Source organism: Numida meleagris, chromosome 12 (assembly GCF_002078875.1).
Source record: "Numida meleagris isolate 19003 breed g44 Domestic line chromosome 12, NumMel1.0, whole genome shotgun sequence".
NCBI lineage: Eukaryota > Metazoa > Chordata > Aves > Galliformes > Numididae > Numida > Numida meleagris.
In genome coordinates this window covers 5,868,930-5,891,306 of record NC_034420.1, presented here as the reverse complement: position 1 = coordinate 5,891,306, position 22,377 = coordinate 5,868,930, and the positions used below count along the sequence as shown (strand labels likewise).

Below are 22,377 nucleotides of genomic sequence, written 5' to 3'. Positions count from 1 at the left end.
TAAAATATTCCTTTTCAAAATGTCTTCTTAGCTCTCAAAAGCTATGACATCATTATTTGTTTTTTTTTTTTATGAGGAGCAGATTATTCTATTTACTACTGAGGAGATGTGAAGGCTGACACTCGTTTTAACTGTTTAGAAAATAAATATTGAACTTTCCATTTTGCATACATGAAATACTTAAATGAGGCTGTATTTTCAAGACGGGAGAACTATGAGGCTACCTTTCCCTTCTGACTGCTTCTTTAGCAGTGTTTTTTTCCTTTCAGTTAAACAAAAAAATGCAAGTGGGAAAAACAACAGCAGAAAACACCCCAAACCTCACCTCATTTATTTTTACCTGCTGTTGCTTGCCATGGTTTCTGGTCTATCAGTAAGTACAGAAAGTCAGGAAGTTGTCCACCTCTTGCTACAAAAGTTCCTGCATGTACCCATTTCCCAGGGTTGTCAAAGAGGATTCTCTTGCCTGATAAGGCTTGTGTTTAATGAGTTTGAATCTTCATCATAACTTTATTACTTCCCGAATTGTTTTTCAGTTGGTTGCTATCCATAAATATTGATGTTGCTTCTCAAGTTTTTTGGGTCTACTTGTGGGAGGTTTTTAATTTTGTTTTTGCCTGTCTGATTTTTCACTCGGAAATAGAATGTGCCCTTTCTAGATTTCTGGATGCACTAGGGTTAGAATAAAAGCATTTGAAGGGAGTACACTCGGCGTAGGAAGATGAGTTAAACTTTCACATTAGACTGGTTGTGGCAGCAGGAGAGCCATTTAAATTGTTTTTGCTACTCCATTTTCTTATTATGCCTCATTTGGTGCCAGTTTGTTTGCCTCATCTTTCAGATTATCTTGAATTCTTTTTTTTTTCCTGTTTACCAGCTGAACACGTTTCTTTGCAAATAGAACATTCTTGCACTCATGTCAATGACTCTTGAGTTTTCAAAGTGCCTATTAGAAGTTGCTTTCAGCTTAAGAGGTCACAACAATATCACAGATGCACAGATTGCTACCCGATTAATACAATTATCAACATGCAGAAATTATGAGTTGAGTGTTTGCATTTGAATATAGCTTTTATTTTAATGCACAGTTTGAAAAGCTTATTTTAAGGAGGCAAGTTTGAATTGAAAATGTTTCCAAGAAATGATTTGTATCTTTTGTGTGGATCAAAGCAGCAGAAACCATTTAACAATTTGTCTGTCTTTAATGAAATCTAATGGATTTTCTGCATTTCTCTAAATACAATAACTTGACACAAGTCTGTTATTTGTTTTTAATGTTGTAAAAGCTAGTGTTATATTACTTAGTGTTCTTAAAACTTCAACAATAAAGATTTTTATTTTGTTACATATACAAGCAATTATATTTGACAGTTTGGATGCAAACTTGAATTGGCAGCCACTTTAGTGTTCTCACCAAGAAAAACATTAGGCTTGTCTATTAAAAATGTTTCTTCTGTAATTTATTTTTCATAAGGTTCAGCTCTGCCACAGAAGCCTCTTGTCTCCTTTGAAGCTAACTTTCTGCAGACTTCTTTAAACATAAGGGGAGAAACACCTCTTTGGGATTAGCTTGCCCCAAGAGAAAGCTCAGATTCCATTGATATTAGGAAAGAGCCAGAATTAGACAGGAGCTTTCTGAAGATCTGTACAATGTATTAAAAATTTGATGTAACGAAGCATGGTGTAGTCCTAATGTAAGAAGTTGGTGAGCATTTGAGCTCCCTGTAGCTGTGCTGATGGAAACCTGCTCCATTCCTTCCGAGTAAAGTGATTCCAGCAGCCAACCTGGCAGCGTTGTGGTTGAGCAGCTCAATACATTTATAGTTCTGTGTATGTGTTTCACTTGTTTACTTCTATCAAATGTTAGAGGGGGGAGATGTAGTAGGAGGTGTCCCCATCAGTGTCACACGGGTTGGAACTAGGTGATCTTCCGGGTTCCTTCCAACTCAAGCCATTCTGTGATTCTATTCTAGGAAATGTTTATTCCCATACTTCTGGGGAAAAAGGTAAAAGTTCAGTGTCCAACCATCTTGTATATCCAAATATATAATGATGATGTAGATGTTATTAAGGTAATTTTACTTTCAAGGGCATTTATTTAATTTTATCTGCTGAAGCAACAATATGATTCAAATAAAACATGTATGTATGTAGTTAAGAGTCTTCTCCAGGTAAAATGGCTACTGATCAGGATGACATGTGGGCATAAGCAAGTTACCCCATAAATGGATGAATAACCCTCCCCAAAACTGAAGGCATGCTTTGGTGTATTAAGTTGTCAACCATTTTAGTGTAGGACTTGATCTGTACTCATGGAAATTGTATTCAGTCACTAGAGCAATTAAATTATTTTTTTCACTCAGCAAATATAACGTCTGAGAAGAATATTTAGCTCTGTCCCACAGCATCATCTTTACAGAAAAAAATAAATGTGGACCTCAAGGACAGGAAACCTATTCAAATCTCTTGATGCTTTTGGCCAAACTCTTAGTTTTCTAGCTGCAACAGATATCTTGAAATGTTAAGAGTGACTGTAGTCAGTCTAAAAATATTCTGACTTAGTTTACCCTTTTCATCTCATACTTTCTTCAGATGGAAAATATATTGACTTACACGAACGTTTGACAGTACTGTAAATGTGAAATGCAAGGAATTTTTTCAAGCTAAATCATAATTCATGTGTTTGCGTCAGAAATCTGCCATTCAGAGTTGCTTATTATGAGTTATGATGGTTCTATTGGGAGTAGATAAAGATGAAATGCAACATTTGGATACTGGAATTGTCTCAAATACAGAATGGTGCAAATAAGGAAATTATAGAGGCTGGAAAGCTATTCAGAAAATGCATTTGAATAATGAGTTCTTTTGTGTAGATAGCAATGTATTTTTGGACAATGTGCTAATAAACACAGACAGAACGTATTTAATAAATTAGCAATTAAGAACCTTTTTGCAGCGTTCTGGCTAACAAGTCAGAAATGCAACGATCTGGCCTTTGTGACTGCATGTCTAGAAATCCATAAAATGGTAGAGAATTGAAGGCTGACTGCAGAAAGATTGCTCAGCTTCACACGCAGTAGAGGGTGATAATTTTAATTATCAGCATGTTCCCAGAGTCAGAGCATTTGGAGAAGAAGACAGAGTAGCAAGGATTGCCAGGCATCAGATGCTTCCTTCCAAATCTTTTCAGGATTCTGCGGTCCCCAAACTCTGCCTGATTCACTGCAGATTTTCTTCTGTGCCCTCTCTCAGGCCTTTTGCCAGTCAGTGAAATGCATGCTCCTAAGTCTCTTGGAGGAGAGGAGGAGAATTAATTTTCATAGAATCTTTTAAACTTTGATGAGAAAATTCTTCACTCACCTGTGCATTTCCAGCTGGTTGGCTTCCTTCAGTGCGCTGTTAGAGAAACCTACTTCTAGTCAAATTTGTGGAAGGCAACAGTCTCACGATTTCTTAGTGTACAAAATATCAATAAGAGTACTGTAATAAATGAAATTTATTGATGATAACCTTTTCCTCCCCACTATAGTATGTTTCAGCTCAATTTCATTCCAATTTCTGGCTTAAATATGAGGTATCAGCAACATCTCCAGCATCCACCTTGTCTCCATTATCCACTAACCTTGTTTTTATAAGGATTGTTCCTGATGCTCTGTACATTTAGTCAGTAATCAAAGTTGTATAACAATAAGCCATAGTTTCAGATGAAGTAACTCAAATCTCTTCAAGGTAATAACATAATTAGCTGATTAATTTGCCAATTCATTTAGTGCTCATTTTGTATTAAATAAATAATATCCAGCAATCACTCAAATGTTGATGACATTTCTACTTAGCTTCACTGGTAAAGCTGGTGGAATAAAACCATACTGCAAATTGAATTTGTTTATGTGGGAATTTAGCCATAAATTAGGGAAAGCCAGTTGGAATGTGGAACTATAGCATCATCTTTACTTATAGGAAAGCATACTTCAATCTTCTGATCCACTGGAAAGTGATTCAGACAGATGGAGTTCTCAGGGGAATTGTCAAAGGGTTCTGTCTGTCTGCCTGGAGTTGGCATAAGTGTTTAACTTTTGTTATCTCTGGTAATGACATTAGCTGCTGGAGAAGGCAAGTGGTGAGGAAGAGAAGAAAGAAAAACAAGCTGCTGCTCCAGGTTCTGTGGCTGCTGATTTTCTCCTAGGGCATGTAAAGCAAAATGAAGTAACACCATAAAACACCTTGGAGTCTGACACAGAAGTTTCAGTGGGAAGTTCTATTCACAGCTGTCCTCCATCTTCTGAATTCCTAACATTAGAAAGTGCTGTCTGATGGCAGTGCAGGGTCTGCACACATGTAAGCATGAGGAACTTGCCCTTGAAGACTTTTTTTTCCTAATAATGATTTTTATCACCTTAAAAACAACAATGCTGTGAAAAGAAATCTGTGTTTACTGTCTATGACAAATGACAAGGATTATCTTCTTTGGTGAGCAGATTACACAGCAGTAAAACTAATATTTTTAATTAGGTTTCTGAAACGGGAAGACTTTTTACATGTCAAGAATATTTTTATCTTTCCAGCAATTACAAAAAAAGCCTGCAGTGGCTTTGTGGTGAGGATGTTGTGTATGTGTGTGTTGTCATATGATAACATGCTTAGGAAGGTGTATGCACAGAGCTTAGTCAGCAGAGCAGCTGAAAGTAATGTTTTTTCAGTACCAGGATCAGGATGGGTTTCCCACACTACGGTCTGCTCTGTGTGAGTTCTGAAGTCAATTCAGGGTTAATGAGCCTGCCCCAGACTTCTGTCAAACGTAGTTTAAGGAAGAGAACATATAGGAATAGGATTTGGTGTTTTCAAATAGAGATGCTGTGTGGGAGTCAGGACCCTGGTCAGACCTTTAATTTTCTATTATCATTATAGGTCTTTCTTTTAAGCAACTTGTTTTTGGTGTGGGGTTTATTTTCTGGCCATGGTGCTGTTCTGCTCCCACACAGTATGCAGAAGACTTCCAAGCTACATCTCCCTTTGTTTAAAACAAGCATGGCTTGTATGAGGATATTGTCTGAAGGTCACACAGTTGGTGTACGACTTTCAAGAACTATCCTCTAAGTGTGATGTTTCTGTTAACTGCAGATTTTGATCCAGCCACAGAGCTAATCTCTCAGCCTTTTTAAAATGTATTCTGGGATTTTGAATTATTTTCTCCAGCTGAAAATCAGTACCAACATATGCATGCTATGTTTCAGAGACAGAAATATTTAAATAATCAGTATTTTAAATAATCTGGAGAGGTGACATGCATAAGCTTAGATCAAGGGACAGACCTTCCTTACATTTGACTGGGATTCTGTTGAGTGAGGTTTTGTAGCAGCTTGGAGCAGGAAAAGAAAGGGAACAGAGCTGTGAAACCACTAATTTGCACCTTATGAATATTTACATGGAAAGTAGTTTTTGAGTATTTGTGAAACAGATGATGAAATTGTACTGTATCCACAGGCAAATGCAGCTGTGAGTTGCTGATTCTACAGACTTCGTGGTCTTTGTGAGAGTCTCATCTAGCCTCAAGCACACTGCCTTCATTTTCTTCTTGAAAGACGTGGATTTTCTGTGTCAATCTCTCTCATTTTAGGAAATCTTGTCATCTCTGTGGAAAACTTGTATTGGCAAAAAAAAGTTCTGTCGCAGTGCTCTAGAAATTCTGGGAAAGCACATGTGAGGAAAAGAACATGGGGCTGTGCAAGTGATGTTGATTCTCTGGCCAGTGAAGTACTGGGGGTGGATGTGCTGAGAATTAGGAGAGAGATGCTCAAGATAGAGTCCCTTGATCTATGCTCAGTGTGGGGGAGCTCTGTGGCAGGTCTGTCCAATAAAACAAGCCAAGTAATGCAGTCAACCAGCAAGGTATGGCTGCTTTTAAAGCAAAGCTTATATTGTACGTAATTATGTTAACGCTTTCAGAGCTCAGGAAGGACAAGCAAAAGCTCGACTGTTAAGTTTCTGTAGCTTTCTATTTCTGCTTGTATATTACGGCCCTGAGTTTGGAACATAGCTATGGGATCTGAGTACCCAGTTATTAATTACAGTACTAAGCAAACAGTCACCCCCAGAGGGTGACTGCATCACTTTCCGTGAACACATAATGGATTAGTTTATTTGTGAGCTGAGCAAGAAGACTGAAACAGTTCATGTAAGAACTTTACTGTGTTCTCAGTGAGGAGCACAGCTGCCCGTATTTTTCCTACAGGATAATTTCCCTTCTGATTATATGACATTAACAATGGCATTGGATATGAGCCTGAAAATCAAACTATAGTTTAGCTCTGCCTCTTTTGTGTGTGTGTATTTATTTCATGGGAGTAGGAATATTATTTTTGTGGCAGTAATGACCTGCTCATCTGTTCTGTGTATGCACATTCAGGGAATGCATGTATCTATATCAGTCTCACTCTTTCTACATTTTTGCCTTCTGAAACTTCCTGAGATTTGTTTCTATTTCTAATGATGAAACTTGCATGTATTCCCTCCTTGCTGTTTGCCTCATGCACGTGTAGAGTTATGGAGAGTGCATCATGTGTCTAACTTTAATTAAAAAGGTAAACGAGAATAATTGATGTAAAGAAGTGAAAAGGTTTAGTGAAGATATTTTGACTTCTCCAAGTTAAATGGAGATACGGTTTCTATTTAAAGTCTTATTTCATGTTATAATCCATTTAGAAGATAAGGATTAGGAATAAATCTCCATTTCTGACACCTGAACAGAAGCTTTGCTGTCAAAAGGAAATGAACCTAATTAAAATATAATGCATCAAATATGTATATACATATCTATGTATTCCTACAGAAGATTGTTAGTGTTAACATGGTTAAAATGCTAACATAATTATCTGCATCTAATGGACATTGGAGAAAATCATCATTTTTAGTCAAGGTCATGCTCATTAACTGTCTCCTGGTAGTTTTGATATCTTCTGTGCTCTGGACAAATTCCAGTCAGGTAATTATATTCTTTAAAAATAAGACTCTTGAAGTTTCATTTGAATGTCATACTCATTATCACTTGCTTTTCTAAAACTGTTGTGCTGCATTGCTCTGCAGTATTAAAAAGTTGCACAGCACATAACTACACTTCATTCTTGTTTATAACTAAATACACCAAGTAAATTTATTTCATCGTGTAGGAACACTGTGGTGGTGTTCAGCAGTGGATTAACCACAGGTCTGCAATCTGGTCCTGCATCACTCCTGTCGTCCTCATCACTCACTTCATACAGGTGATCCACTATGGCCGTTGCAAGGTACAAACTGCCAGTGTATTAGAAGAGTCCCCACATACTTCTCTTCAGTTCTGTGAACCACCTGCTCTTCTGTTTTAAACCAAACTGACGTGTAGAAATACAAAGTATGAATTGTTGTACAGTGGTCTCTGCTGGTCTGATTTTAGGCTGCCTTTGGTGAGTGGAACTGAGTGATATGGAACTATGTCTACAAAGACAAGCTGAGGGAGCTGGGCTTGTTCAGCCTGGAGAAGAGAAGGCTGCGACGAGACCTCATTGCAGCCTTCCGGTATTTAAAAGGAGATTATAAACAGGAGGGATATCAACTTTTTACTAGGGTAGGTAGTGATGAGACAAGGGGAAATGGTTTTAAGCTCAAGGAGGGAAGGTTTAGACTGGATGTCAGGGGAGAGTTCTTTACAGAAGGAGTGGTGAGGTACTGGAACGGGCTGCCCGGAGAGGCTGTGGATATTCTGTACCTGGCGGTATTCAAGACCAGGTTGGATGGGGCCCTGGGCAACGTGGTCTGGTATCAGATCTGGAGGCTGGTGGCCCTGCCATTGGCAGGGGGTTGCAACTTAATGATCCTTGGGGCTCCTTCCAAGCCATTCTATGATTCTGTGTTGTCACAGAGAGGAAGATACTTGGCCTTGTAGTGACACAGCTTAACCTGTTCACTTGGAAAAAATTCTGTTTGGTATGGAAAGAGAAAAAATTCAGGACTGAAATAAGAGGGATAAAATACACGAAAAAAAGCAGTAGCAGTGCAGAGAAAGACTGACAAAGACTGAATGCATACTTGGAACCCAGAAAGGCTGGAAAATCTGAGCAGATCTTTACATTTGGACCAAATAACAGTACCAATCAAAATGAACATTTAGCATACTAAATAGGCATTTATATGGTTTCGTAATGTACATCAAGAGAATCCAGGTAATTTCTTTCTAAGTCTCAGTAAATTTCTCTTGCCATGTGGGCAATCTTAAAGCTTCTTTCTTACCCCTATTTTCTACACCAGTAGAGTTTCAACTTGGATGTTCAACAGGGTGTTGTCATGTGCATCAAGGAGAAAAGTTGTGATTTGCTTCCTCATTAAATAAGCTAATGAGGAAATGTAACCACAAACACTTATTGCATTGAGTTCAGAGGTTCTAGACGGTATGGTTTAATTTTCTATAGGTGTGTGGTTTTTCTTATTAGACTTGTTCATCCTCCATCATTTTGCTGTTACTTCTGTCTTCATAGTAACCAAAGAAGTGGATCAGGGAGAAATTTTCTAGGCACTGTGCAAGTGCAAAGGAATGCTGAGCAACTTCCATAGTACTTTGGGAGTCCAGAAACACAAATTAGTAATAAAAACTGTGGTGAGTGAGGATTTGTTTGTATATAATTTGGTAGAAGGTTCAGCAAGGATGGTAGATGTCTCAAAGTAAAATGAGCATTTCTGGAGCAGGAGAGGGTGAGAGGAGAGAGGAAATAAAGGCAAGGGGAAATTGGAAGCTGTGGATAGGAAGAAAGGCCTGAGAATTTCCTGGGCTGGGATTAGAAGAAAGGCTGTCCCAGCAGATAGAGTTGTGCTGAGAACTTCCTAGGTGACCTTTCAGTGCTACCATAGCCAATATTTCAAAATATGGATCTGTGTTTGCTCTGAGGCATAAATTCAATTTCCAAAAGCATCTTAGTTAAAGAACATCTGCCTTGATTTTTAAACTTACTTGTGTAAATAGCAGTGTTTAATGAAGCGCTTTCTTTTGTTTTGCTGAGCAGATAGGCATCCAAATGCCTTGTAAAAGAAAAGGGGGAAAAAACAACCTCATCATCCTTCTGCCTCATCTGTAAAATAGGATAAGAATTGTTTGTTTCATCAAGACTGTTGGTTTAAATCCATGCAAGTAACAGAACAGATCAGATGTCATATGATGTACAGACATTAAGAGATGCGGGAAGAAAAAACGGTTGTAGTCTGAGAAACAGAAATGATCTTTATTTAGCATCAGTCATTCAGTAAGTGTATTGCAATGGTTCTGCTATACAGCAGCTATTTGCAAAATAAAGGCCACATGTGTGTGTTTATGATGTGGGGATAAAAACATGAGATTTGAAGCATGTCACTGAGCATTGTTGTCTTCTGGGAGGATTTGAACCAGGAAGTGAAATTTTCTCTTATTTTTAAGAGAATTATTCCACAGACAGCTATAATAATGTAATGCATCCAAACACAACTCTTACATGCAAAGCTGACCGTTATATTTAATTAGGTATTTGCAATCTGTTTCATGTATTTGTTGGAGGTCTTTTATGGAGTTTTGAGTGTCACGCCAAATCTTGAAGACATGTTTGCAGCTTTAACGATTTAATATTAAAGTGATAAATGAACTATGACTGGAAATCTGAAATATGTATAAAAACAAAATCTTTTTCATGTAGAAAAACTGTCACTGCTGTGCATTTCTCAGAAGATGGCCTAAGTGCACATAAAGTATATGTGTGTATATTAAATTTGTCAAAGGTCTACACTTCACATTTCTGTTTTTATTGCTTTTGATTGAATTCACTTTTCAAGACTTAAGTTTTAATTTATTACAAAGGCTAAGCAGCAGTTCATTCTGCTTTAACAAGTCCTCACCATCTGCTACAATAACAGTGAACCAGCACTGCAGTCTTACTGTGTTGACAACTAACTTAGGACTATTCGGAAATTGGTGAATTGCTGAAATAAATATTCTGCTTCCCATGGGCAACCCACTGAAATTCTTTCCATCACTTGTAATTTATTCAGTAGAAAGGCTGGACTGAGTTGATGTTGCATGAATTAGCTGTGAAACCCCTGTCACAGTTGCACAGTGCTTCTTCAGGGATGTGACAGCGGGCAGGCGGTCAGGTAAGTGGATGGCAGCCAGGTGGTAGTGCAGAAGGAGGAAGAAATTACCTGTTTCTTCACTCAGGTATTTATTGAAGGTATGCTGTGGGTGAACAAATATGAGATGAACAATTCCTAAATATTAATGTTTATCTTCAGTGCCACATGAGAGCAGAAACCAACACGTAACATCTGTCTACTGAGAAAACTTCATTGTCTGCTCTGGAAGGAAAGAAATTATGAGGGCTACTCTGAAAGCAAAACCTCCTGTTTTATTACGTTCACCTATAATGTCAGAGACAGGTGCTGGCGGGATGGCAGTAGAGGTTAAATCTTCTCACCAACATTCCACTTCATTTTGTTGCTGTGCAACAGATGGCAGCAGCGGGGCAGTCTGATAAATTGGCATCTGACATGGAAGTATGAATGAAGTGAAGATGTGTCATTGAATTCTCTCATGCAGAATAAACAGCACTTGCACATCAACACTAGCTGAATATTTCTGGAGACCAAACAATAGCTGTGAGCACAGTGACCACAATGCAAACAAAATTTGCACCAGGTGGGTCCCATGAATGCACACACAGGAACAGAAAAAATGCCGTATGCAAGTTTCCCAGGACCTACTGAACCAATATGAGGCTGAAGGTGACAGTTTCTTGGATCACATCATTTCTAGTGATGAGATGTGGTAGCAACAATACAACTCTGAATCAAAACAGCGGTCCGAGTAGCATGTGAATTCCCCATTGAAGAAAAGTTCAAGATGCAACCCTCAGCAGATAAAGTGATGTGCATTGCCTTTTGGGATTGGAAAGGTGTGATCTTCCCAGATTTCCTGGAACCTCGACAAACCATCAACTCTGACTGCTGTATCATGACACTGCCTAAGCAAAAGACTGAAAATTCCTGTGTTGGGCCAGAGAAGAGGACAACCTTTCCTTTGAAACACCAGCCTCCATACCAGTTTGAAGACCATGGAGCACACTGCCAATCTTGGGTGGACTGTTCTAACACACCCACTGTGTAGTTAGGATTTGGCTTCTTTTGATGTTCATCTGTTTGGGCCAATGAAAGACAGACTGCATAGACAAAATTTTCCGAACAATGATGCTATCCTATCAGCTGTGAAACTGTGGGTCAGCTCTGCTGGTGCAGCATGAAGGATCTTGTCTGTCACTGTTGAAAATACATAGCTACTGGTGGTGACTATGTTGAAAAATAGTGTTTTGTAGCTCAGCATGTGCACTATCAAATAGCGTTCATGTGCTCTTTGTGTCTATTGTAGCTTCCATGGAATTAAATTGGAGACATTAGTTTGAGAGCGACCTGTGAAGATGTTCAATAAGCAGTGAACTAGAATAATGTGAAACAAGAGCCTGAAATTTGAGGACTGGTCTGTGAATGGAGAAGATAACTAGGTAGTGATAAACTAGTAGGTTCTGCTATTATTCATTTGGAAGTGTATTCTGAGATAATTCTTTCAAATTACTCTGGAGTTAAACCGCAACCGAGGAAAATAAAATAAAAATAATTCCATGAGTTAATTTTTCATTTTATTGAATGATGTATAACCTTCTAATTTAAGTAATGCTGCAACAGTAAATGTAAATGAGGCTGGAGGTATCTGACATAAAACAAGCCGGGTAAGAATTAACTCCTTCTGCTTCTTGCAATATCTCACAGTGAAGTCAGCTGAACATTTTCCTTTGATTTTGCTGAGCTTAAATACACTAAGTTATCCTGGTTCATGTTACAGACAAATTCACTGCCAACTTTTCATGTGCAAACAGGAAAATACAGCTGGCAATTAGACTCGGCATCTTTTTCAAAGTCTTCTGTCGAAATGGGAACAAACCTAAGGTGCCATGAGGTCAATAGCTAGGTATGCTGGAGATGGAAGCAGGTGTCTGCAACTCAGCTTTAGAAATGGCTTGCTGTAGCAAGATGCATTTCAGGCTACAAATATAGACATAGAACACTGATAAAGTAGGAGAATATTCATGACCGTTCATATTTTTTAAATGAATTTGATCACGTGTGAATAATGTACATAGTACATACATACATATTTATGTTCTATGTACCATGTATTTTTGTATTACAACAGATTTTTCTTTGTGATCCTAGCTGCCCCATCCTCAGATTTATAATGTTGTTTACCCATAGTTAAGAGTATGTTAGAATGTAATTGTAACTATTTGCTGTGACTGGCTGTTAGAATGAGAGACCAGGCAATTTGCATCTCATATATCCAGAAATTAAAAGTGAAGGACTGACCACTTGACACCATTGTAGTTTTTGAAATAAAGCCTGCTGAGCTCAATTTGTTGTGGCTGCTAAATGACTGTGCTCACCAATATGAATACATGATGAAATTCCTGTTAGAAGATGGCACTCTAATAATTGATGGCATAATGAAAGTGCCAGAGACTGAACAGAAATACTGTTCTGTTAACCCCTAATTTCAGAACACAGGTTTAAAGTAGACTTTTAGAATTATGTGCATGGTATTTGTTCTTCTCCTTTTTTTTCCTTCTGATGTGGAGGGGTGATCAGAGCTGCGTTAATTTTAGACTTTCAACACGTTCAGAACCATACACTGTATTCTGTGGGTAATTGTTTTTGCGCTGTAGGCAGTAACTGCTTTTTCACTTCACAGCTGTATAAAATCGAGAATGAATATTGATAGTGATAAAAAGCATTACTGGCAATTACAGGTGAGAAGTGCAGTCTCCACCATCTTAAAAAAAAAAAAAAAAAGATTGATAGAAAACCCTTACTTCTTTGTCTGTTTAGAAACTATGGAAATTATTTTGGATTTTGGAATTCATGGAAGAAATCCTAGCAGCGTCTAATTATTTATTATCAGTATCCTCTTAATTCTTGCTCTAGGATAAAATTCCATTTATATACCTATATCAAAGCTTGGGTTTTTACCTGATTGAATCTTTCAAATAGCCACATTTAATATTCATTCAAATAGAACATAGTCAAAGGCACTATTTGATAATAATAGTCAACAGACATATTATTGCAAAAAAATGATCTTTCTATTAACAGTGTATCTTCCTTTTCTTCCTGTTTCTCAGAAGGACACTCAGTGCAGATATGTACAGTAAAAGCCAATCCCACTCTCAAATTCTTTTGTAAAGCTGTAGCTTTTTTCTTTCTGTGTAACATTAAGCGAGTGTCCTATGTCTTCTGTGTGTCTAATACATTAAAAAGCATAGGATTTAATGCTGTAATTATAAAAGCATAAAGAAAGAAGCCCACTGTGTGTATTTTAGATAGATTATCATCTTTACCTTTCCAAATATGTTCTATTATAGGAGCTGATTTCCTGAAGAGTTTTGTCATAGGCAGATATCTGGCTGAGAGTGGCTCTTACATGCTAGGATATGAATAAGTTATTTCCATAGCTGTAGCACATTCTTTTTTTTTCTTCCTATTTTTGTCTTAAGCATTCCGTTTTCTTAAAAGCATTAGTTTGCTGCAAAATCAAAAAATATGAAAAGAGACAATACTGAGTGTTCCCATTTGAAAGAAGACAGCTCATTCAGGTCAGAGAAGAGCTGCAGCAGGGTGTCATATCTCTTCTCTGAGCAATGGATATTGTAACTACTAATCAGCTTGAGTATCAACATGTTTTTTTTTTTTTCTAAGAAAATCTATTAAACTGTTTTTAATGTTAACAAAATTCATTTTCTGTATGGAGAGGCTTTAACTGTTTCAGGTCTTGCATATTTTTACAAGCTGCTTTTCAGAGAGGTGGTATTTATATAATGACAATATTTTCTCATTCATTTGTCAATTCTGGAAGGCATTAGAGTGGCTCAGGAGGTATTTTTCTTGCAGTGGGGAAAGTAGTTTTTTGATTTCACACAAAAAACTGTTGGAACAAGATGTAATCTAGAAACAGGATTATACCCAAAGAGAGCAAAAAGTGAGCAGGAAGAGAAAGAGACCAGGGTTTTGCATTTCCCTTCACGTGGTAAAGGAAAATAAACCCAGAGGAGCAAAGGAGAGAACAAAGATTAGGGAAAATCTCGGTGGTAACCACCTTAAAATAAATGAGTGCATCCTACTGAACAATATGAATTTTGGATCAGACCCATTCATGCTGTATTGACATCTGGAAGTAGTAAAACGATACTGTGATTGGGGAAGGGGTTAACCTTGCTCAACAAACAAAGTGAATTGACCAACTGCCAAGGCCATGTACTTCACCAAGGGCTCTAATCCTACAAAGAGTGGCTGTCATGGGACTGTGACTTTTACTCCATCTTCAATATGTTGTATTGATTTTTTTATTTTTATTCTTTTTCTTGGCTGGACACGTGAATAAATCTACCTAGAGAGAAAACTGAACATCCAGACTGGTCTTACATAACTGCTGCCCAGTGGGTTTTTTCCCAAACGTCAGCAGATAACTTTCAAACTGTAACAAGAAAGAAAAGTCTGCCATGTTCCTCAAAATGGTGGGCTACTTGGATCAAAGTAGTTACTTTGAGTAGTGTTTCATATCTCTTTCTGCTGAAGTTGATGAAAGGTTTTTCACTGATGGGATTCTTAAGTGCAGCTTCTCAAAACATTCAGGTATCTGATATTCATAAAATTGGAAGTATATTAAGCATTTGGATAAATCTCTGTGTTTGTGAATGAACAAGATCTTAGAAATGAACAGCTTAAGGTGTAGTGGTTATTCATACCTAAAGAATGCATATGAGAAAGAGCATAACAGTAAGAGTTTTCCAGAGGTCTTCCACCTGGAGATTTTTCTCTGGGAAAAATGCCACACTCCTCAATCATAGGCATGCCAGTGCTCAGGCTTGGCAGTGCACTCTAAGAAGCTGTCTGAGATTGTTCTGTCTCACTGCTTGCTCAGTGTCCTTCAGCTACTGCAGTAACTGACATCTGAATCTTTTATTTATAACTGTAATTCAGTATCTATAGTGTTCCAGCAGACCTGTAAAGCTCCTTTTTTATCAAGCAATAATTAACGTAGAGTGAGGGTGATATAGGTTACTGCTAGCCTGTAAGCAAACTTTGGTCCTTGATATAGATTTTTAAAAGGGGGTTTTATTGGTTTTAGTTTGGTGTTCTGTTTAAAAGTGGACCTTAAGATAGGCTTAATGGATCTAATGTGCTGGGAAGGAAGGTGAAATCTATCTTTCAAGATTTGTGTTTGGGTGGTCAGATTCATGACTTTTTCATCTTTCTGGGCCTCTGAAGGCTGTAGTTAAACCTGTCAGCACTTCTGAATGATTAAATGATAAACACGATATGTCAAGCATTAAGATAAATAGTTTTTGATTGCTTTGAGATTTTCAGATCCAGTATCTGTATTAAAAAAAAAAATAGTAGTTTTAAGTAGATTTTGTGGTTTTTTCCTTCACCTCCCTCTTCTATGAATTGAGCAGATAATAGACTTCCTGCATGTTAGAAAAGGCTTTTTATTCAGGTCAAAGTTAATCTTGCTGTAGTTAAAAATGGATTACCAGACACAGAGCCCTCCCCACTGCTGGCTGGGAGTTAGTGCTTATCTGGCAAAACTCTCTCCTTTTTTTCCTCCTCTTTCTACTGATCTCTTGGGGTCCTTTTCCTAGCTGTGAGCAGCGGCGTGCCAATTTCAATTAACATTTCCTTTAAAACAAATGTTATCATCTGCTTAGTGCTTGTGACTTTCTATTTCTAACAAGAATAACAGCACAGTGAAGGAGTATGGCTTTTTTTTTCTTCCAGTGTGATGTCACTGCACCTTGATGAACATCATTAACCATTATCCCATCTGTGGCATTTCTCCCGGTTCCTTGTGACTTAAAGGTCAAACCAAGGCCTGAAGACTGAATTCTCTGTCTGAAGCAGGGACGTTTTCTTTTCCGTAAGATTAAAAGCCAAAGCCCACTGCCATTAAAATGATGGGCTGCTTTTTCACCATTGCCAGCAGGCCAAGGTTTGCTGTCAAGGTTTTTGGAAACTGCAAACCTGTGAACAGTATAGCAGGGATGCTGATTACATCTGTGTGAATAAATTATCTTTTGAGATTGCTGATTTTTATCAAAGGATAAGACAGCAAGTCAGATTTGTCAAGTTATTCTAAAGTGCAGTTTTCTCTGCCACAGAAAAAAAATATTTTGAAAATCATTTTGGATTACTAGAAAACTACAGTTCTCTGAAACATATCTTATTTAGCTCTTTTAACCCCTTAAAAATGAAGAGATATATATGCTATATCCAAGTACTTTTGTAAATTTTTTACTTCTAATATTTTCTATTTTTCTTGTATTTGTTACTATAAGAAATTAGTATCAAATATGATCAACTCTCTGTTTTATTCTTCTTTTCCCACCCTTCTCCCCAGACCTCTCCAATTTCACCTGAAATTCTTTAACTCTTCTACTCCTGGCTCTTTTATGAATCTTTAGTCATATGTCAGATACTGACTGCCTTAAACAATTGTGACAGTCCAAATAAGTGTGTGTGCCCAAATGTTAAAGCCTAGAAAAAACAAGCCAGACAAATAAACAGTTCTTGGCCCAAAGCAAATATGTACCAGGCTTTCTCCTGATTCTTTTTCATCCAGTTCTCCTTCGGTTCCAATTCTTTTTGTCCTGAGAAGAAAGTAAAATGAAGTCTTAAGAACTTATGGAAAATGGCAGGGGGAGGGGAAAAGGTTTCAGTTGTATGTTCTGGGCTATTTAATCACTCACTTGTGGTTTCTGTCAGTTCATACTTTTCTGTACTGAAGTATGATACTAAAGCTATCTGATACTGTAGTTTGCATCCAAGCATATCCAAACTGCCACATTATTAACGCTGAACCAGGTGTTTAAATTTACTGTTGGGATTGTTTCAGAAATAGAAATCGTGACTCTGCCAAACAGGAACTTGGGAGCTGGTGCACGAGATACCGGAGTTGTGCCCGGCCTTGGAGCCGCTTCTTAACAGATGCGGTTTCCTGATGCTTTGGAGAAGTTTGCCAAAGCATCTATCATAAACAAATTAGAGAACATTTTCTGAAAATAAGAGAAGGTAGCTTAGAATTGAACCCATCTGAATTCAGACCTGGCGTTCAAGGAGTGTGTTCATTGTTGGCTATTGAGAAGGGCCATGGAGACCTCAGAAGCTTTTGAAGAAGTAACCTAGAAAGATATTCACTGCAGGTATACAAGCATTTTTAGGAAAGCTCTACTCTTCAGCTAAATCTTTAGGCACTTTTGAGGGCCTCACTCTATTTAATAAATTTTGATGTTTTGCCTAGTATTCTTCACTTTTTTAAAAATTAGCATCCATCTCCATTGATGTATTCATAATTCATTTATTCTAAATTCCCTTTTAGCTGCTCAAGGAAAGTTTTGTTTTATGTCACACTGGGAACAAGAATTCTAGAGCACTGAAGAGTGAAGGCTGTTATCTTATTCACATGACAAAGGCATACATTATTCATATTATAGTACCCAAACTGCAGGAATTGATGGATGAGACTTATACAGTCAACTCACAACCAAACTAAAACATATTTTAAAAATAAACTGCTTTTTGAGTGGTTAATTCAAAATCAGATGGATTACTGCAGGATACTCTATGTGATTATTTTTACTGTTGGGACTCAAACTACCTACATATATTTTCTCACTGAGACGGGAAAAGTCTTATTGCATTTATTTTTCCTTCTGTTTGGGTGATTTAAAATCTGAAAAAGAGACTGTTAGATCAATAATTTAGCGCAGTCAGATGAAAAGTGTCTTAACCTGTTGATTCAATTGTAGGATATTATGGAATCTTACACACTGAATGGCTGCATTTAGATTGTATAATCCATATTCAAAATAACTTCTAGTATAGGGAAAATTGGCCATTGTGGATGAAATTAACATCTATGTCTGCTGCTTTTATGCTATATAGAAAGATTTGGTCAGCATGAAGGAATACTGCAGAATTATTCCTCATACGGATGAGTAGGTGAACTCTGCTTGTTGACATTATAGACACAGTGTTGAGGGTTTTTCTTTCAAGTAATAATTTACTTTCAACCACAGTAAAGAACTTAAAAACAGCGTAATCTTAAATTATGGCTGTGACACAGAAATTTATGAGAAAAATTTCCTATATCAGGGTTAGTCCCCTGAAATATTCTCAGTGAATGACCTTATTAATGATTTAGATGAAGATTAGAAAACGTCAGTAGTTTTACTGCAGTGATATAGCAGTGAGGGTGTAAGTAATTTACTGCCTCTTGTGACCCTGAGAAGCAGCTAAACATCTTGTCTCATTCACAAATGATAATTTGACACCTTTGCTACTAAGACTGCTTGCACCTTGCTAGGACTTCTGAGACTGTGTGCATGGGTGTTGCAGTTTTTCTTCATTGATTGCTCTATTAAGATTCAGACAACTTACACTTGTCTTTTTCAGAGACCAAATAGTGATTTCTGTCTTTGCTCCATTCCAGATTATTCTTTTTCTTTTCGTAGTTACAAAATGAAGGAATTGTTAAAAGTTCATGCTTCCTGAAAACTTTTATTTCTCCTTTAATTATCAGAATACAATACCTTTCTGATTCTCTGTATTCCTTTGAAACCTTGCGGTCCCACAGGAAGAGAAATATTCCCTTGAAAATTTAACTGTAGAATTTGACTTATTTATAAAAGGAAAATTGTATTTTCACTATCTGCCACTTGCCAGGGTCCTGTGTTTGTGGATTTTTAATAATTTGGTTTCATTACTAAAGGACAAAAGCAGTAAGAACAGTTCTGACTGAAAATTCTGTAAATCTTGTGTTTGAATGCATGATACTAAATTAACCAGTGGTCTAATACGTATGCGTGCAAGATTTGTTTAACCATAATGACTGAAGAGATGACAAGGGTGTTGTTGAAGCTGTTATTGATCTACTTGTTACTTACTTTCAAGCTACTGTGTGTTAACTTTGATTACAGCTGTTAAATTATTTTCCTCCTCCCCCATTTAACTTTCTTTCTCTCAACTGCAGAAAATCCTTCTTAATATTTCTTAATACTCAGAAAACTTCTGTCTTGCCCCAAAGATGCAACTTGTAAAAAATTGTAGCATATACTTTATTTTCTCAGCATTAAGCTCAGAAATGAACATGACTGAAAAATCGATAACATGCTTGGCCTGCGGCCTTGTCATTTATTGATTTACGTGTCGTTTATCTCTGTACAAAATGCAATTATTGCTTAAATACAATACAGTATTTTGCTAATAGGATACAAATGTCACCACTGAGTAAAAAGGTCACACTTGCATGTAAATGACTGTCAACCCAATCTCAAGCTTGTTGCTGCTATTATTTGAAGAGGTTGTTAAGGCACTGGAGACCTAGGTTTATTTTTGTAGATATCAGTGGGTGCTCACTTTTTGATTTAAGTGTCATCAGTAGTTCCAATTTTTTGGCCTTATATTTGTGTCTTGTGCTTGTGTAGTGGAATAAAGTGTATAAATGCAGATCACAAGTTGAGGATTTGCTAGATGTGATGCAGGAACAGTGATGGTGCAAGGGTTCCATTATTGGTGCATGCCTGGGAGAAGTTGTTGTGGCTTCCTTGAGACCTGTCTTGAGTTCTCTGTGACTTGAGCAGTACTGACAGAAACCTGCTCCTTGGAAGCACCTGAGGGGCTCCTGAAAAGCACAGTTTTCAGTGTTTGCACCTTTCTTGTTTCTTTCTCTGTCATTGCTATGACTGCAGTGGGTAGAGTTGCTGCAGTAAACACTTGCTCCTTGACTGAAAAATCTAAGTAGAAGAGCCAAGTGTGCGTGGACAAATGAAGAAAAAAAATAAAAAAAGAAAAGATATAACGATTTGGAAAATATGTATTCTTGCCTGCATAAGTGGAAAGTAGACCCTTAAACAGTTCTTCCAGATACACTTGGGAAGCTACAGCAAAAAATTTTGTAAAATAAATGCTGTCCTTCTAGCTTGCTTGGAATTTTGCATGGTGATTGCTCTGTTGTGACTTTGTCAAAGTTTTTATAATTTACTGCAGTAACTAACTTAGTTAAGGAATCTCTCTGAAGTGGCACTACAAGGCACTGAACTGCAGAATACCTGCTATAGAGAAGGAAAAAACTTCTTGTAGGAAGACCTTTTTAATTTTTTTATTTTGTAGCTTCAGTCTGTACCATGAATAAATTCTGGGCCTTGTTCTAGCTGGCTGCCTATGCAGGAGATGTCATCTCTACGTCTTCTGATCCAGTGAGTTTATGCTCAAGTGCTTCATGCATATCTCTTGGACTTGCAGCCTGATCCCCTTAGCAGCTTTGCTCTTCCTATCCCGTAGAACAGGATGAACAGTGAGAGGGTTCCTCTAAGATAACTCTCAGAGTGCACTCAGGAATGTGCTCCTGTGCTACAGCTGCAGCATGCAAAACGTCAGTGGGATACAATTTTTAATTTTATTTCCAAAATTTGTTGAGTATAGGTATGTGCATATTTGAGATCTCACTACTGAAATAATATATGAACCTTCATCTGAAAATAATACATATACAAAATACTAAACTGATAGGCAATTAATTCAGTTTTCAAGTAAACACTATGTTATGACTATCTTGGCCTTTGGGGCTAAGTGTATCCATATTCAGCACTGTGTTCTTCTTACTCTGTATCAGTTAGCAAAACAGAACGTCTCCTTGAAACCATTTGTTCCCTTCCCTCCTCCCCCATCACATTTGAGCTAATTCAAATCAAGAACAGTGGCTGGGACCCTGAAGTCAGTGGTAGCTTCTTATTTTCCTCTCGAGGATATTATTCCAGTGGATATTCTAATTGCGGCAGTTTCAGACCATCTGATACTGTGCTTTTTTTGGAAACAAATAACAACCTGCTTCAGTTTTCTAAAGAAATCCACGGACAAGCTACTATATGTTCTAAAGCACTGATTTTGTCTATTCAATGGCCAAAAGATAGTCCTGTACAAATTTGTTTCTGCTTCAAATTTGGTATCCAAATGGATATAAGGTGCCGAGGAAGATAATTCTATGTGGAAAAAAAAAAAAAAAGCATTTTTGAGATTTTCCATGGCTACCTATTCTGATTTTTGCTAGCAGGTAACTGAAGTAGAAGTAGTTTCTCTGTCTATTGACTACCGCAATGTTAGTAGCACAAATTTGATCAAAGCTATCCAAAGTAATACACGTGTACGTTCACATGCACGCGCACGGAAACTCCTCAAACCAGGCAAGTGTGTGCTTGATTCCAGGACTTCCTTCCCCAGTACCTTTTCATTTTTCTTATTTTGGTTGCACCCGAGTTTTATAAAGGATAAATATCAATTTCTATATATATGCATTGCAAGTATAGATAAGTATACATCCTATGGCTGTCCTGCTGAAAGAACTTCTCTCATCCTGCACCAGAGCAATATGTGAGTAGTAGTGTGAGGATACCAGAGCAAGACCAGCATGGATACAGCCATGCAGGCTGCTGCATGTGGCTGAGACTGCTGCTACCAGCAGGCTGCAAGCTCAGTGTGTGGGCTCTGCAGTGCATTCATGTGCCAGAGGGTGTGGAAGTGGGGTATCAGAATTGTAGGGTAGCGCCTTCGTTTCTCCTGTTCTATCACACTGAACAGCTGCCATGTTCTGAAAACATGCATTGGGTTGAGAAGAAAAAAGTCCATGTTTGTTTATAGTGCAAGTCAACTGTGAGAAGCCTTAACTCAGCAAATAATTTTGGCACGTTTGCAGCTGTAGCATGAGTGTTTAAAAGAAATAACAATATCCTTTAAAATACTTATATAGCAACTGATTGCACAGTTAGGCATATTAAAAAAGGTGCTGTTGTGAAGAAATTTTCTACCTAAATGACATAAATGACATTTTCTTTTAGTATTTATTTTGAAATGCCTTCTAATAAGCTGCTGATAGATACAGTCTTCCATAATCTTAATGTTTCTTTAGATTTTCATCTCAGTTTTTCTGAATTGGAGAATACCACACATAAGGACAATACCACATATAAAGACAACAAGCTTTAAGATAAAAAGAAAAAAAAGGAAATTTTTGAAGCATATCCCAGAATACCCCATAAGGTTCTCTCATTTACATGGTGTCAACAGGTCCAGCTTGTCGACATCTGGCTGTCAGCTCTAGCCACATCTGCAGGCCCAGCTTAAAGACTCCCAGGGTTTTCAACGATTGATGACCTTCTGGTGTGTTGTAAAGAGCACTTAAAAAAACCTCTTCAGTATTGTGAGGAAAATTCTTCCCTCCTGCAAAGCAAAGCTTGG

General features: G+C 37.5%; 1 long non-coding RNA gene across 1 annotated transcript in view; it reads left to right on the top strand.

The window, feature by feature from the left end:
• LOC110405247 overlaps positions 1-22,377 on the top strand; it is a 1,207,595-nt gene that overhangs the window by 130,098 nt on the left and 1,055,120 nt on the right. The gene's annotated exons all lie outside the window — the stretch shown is intronic.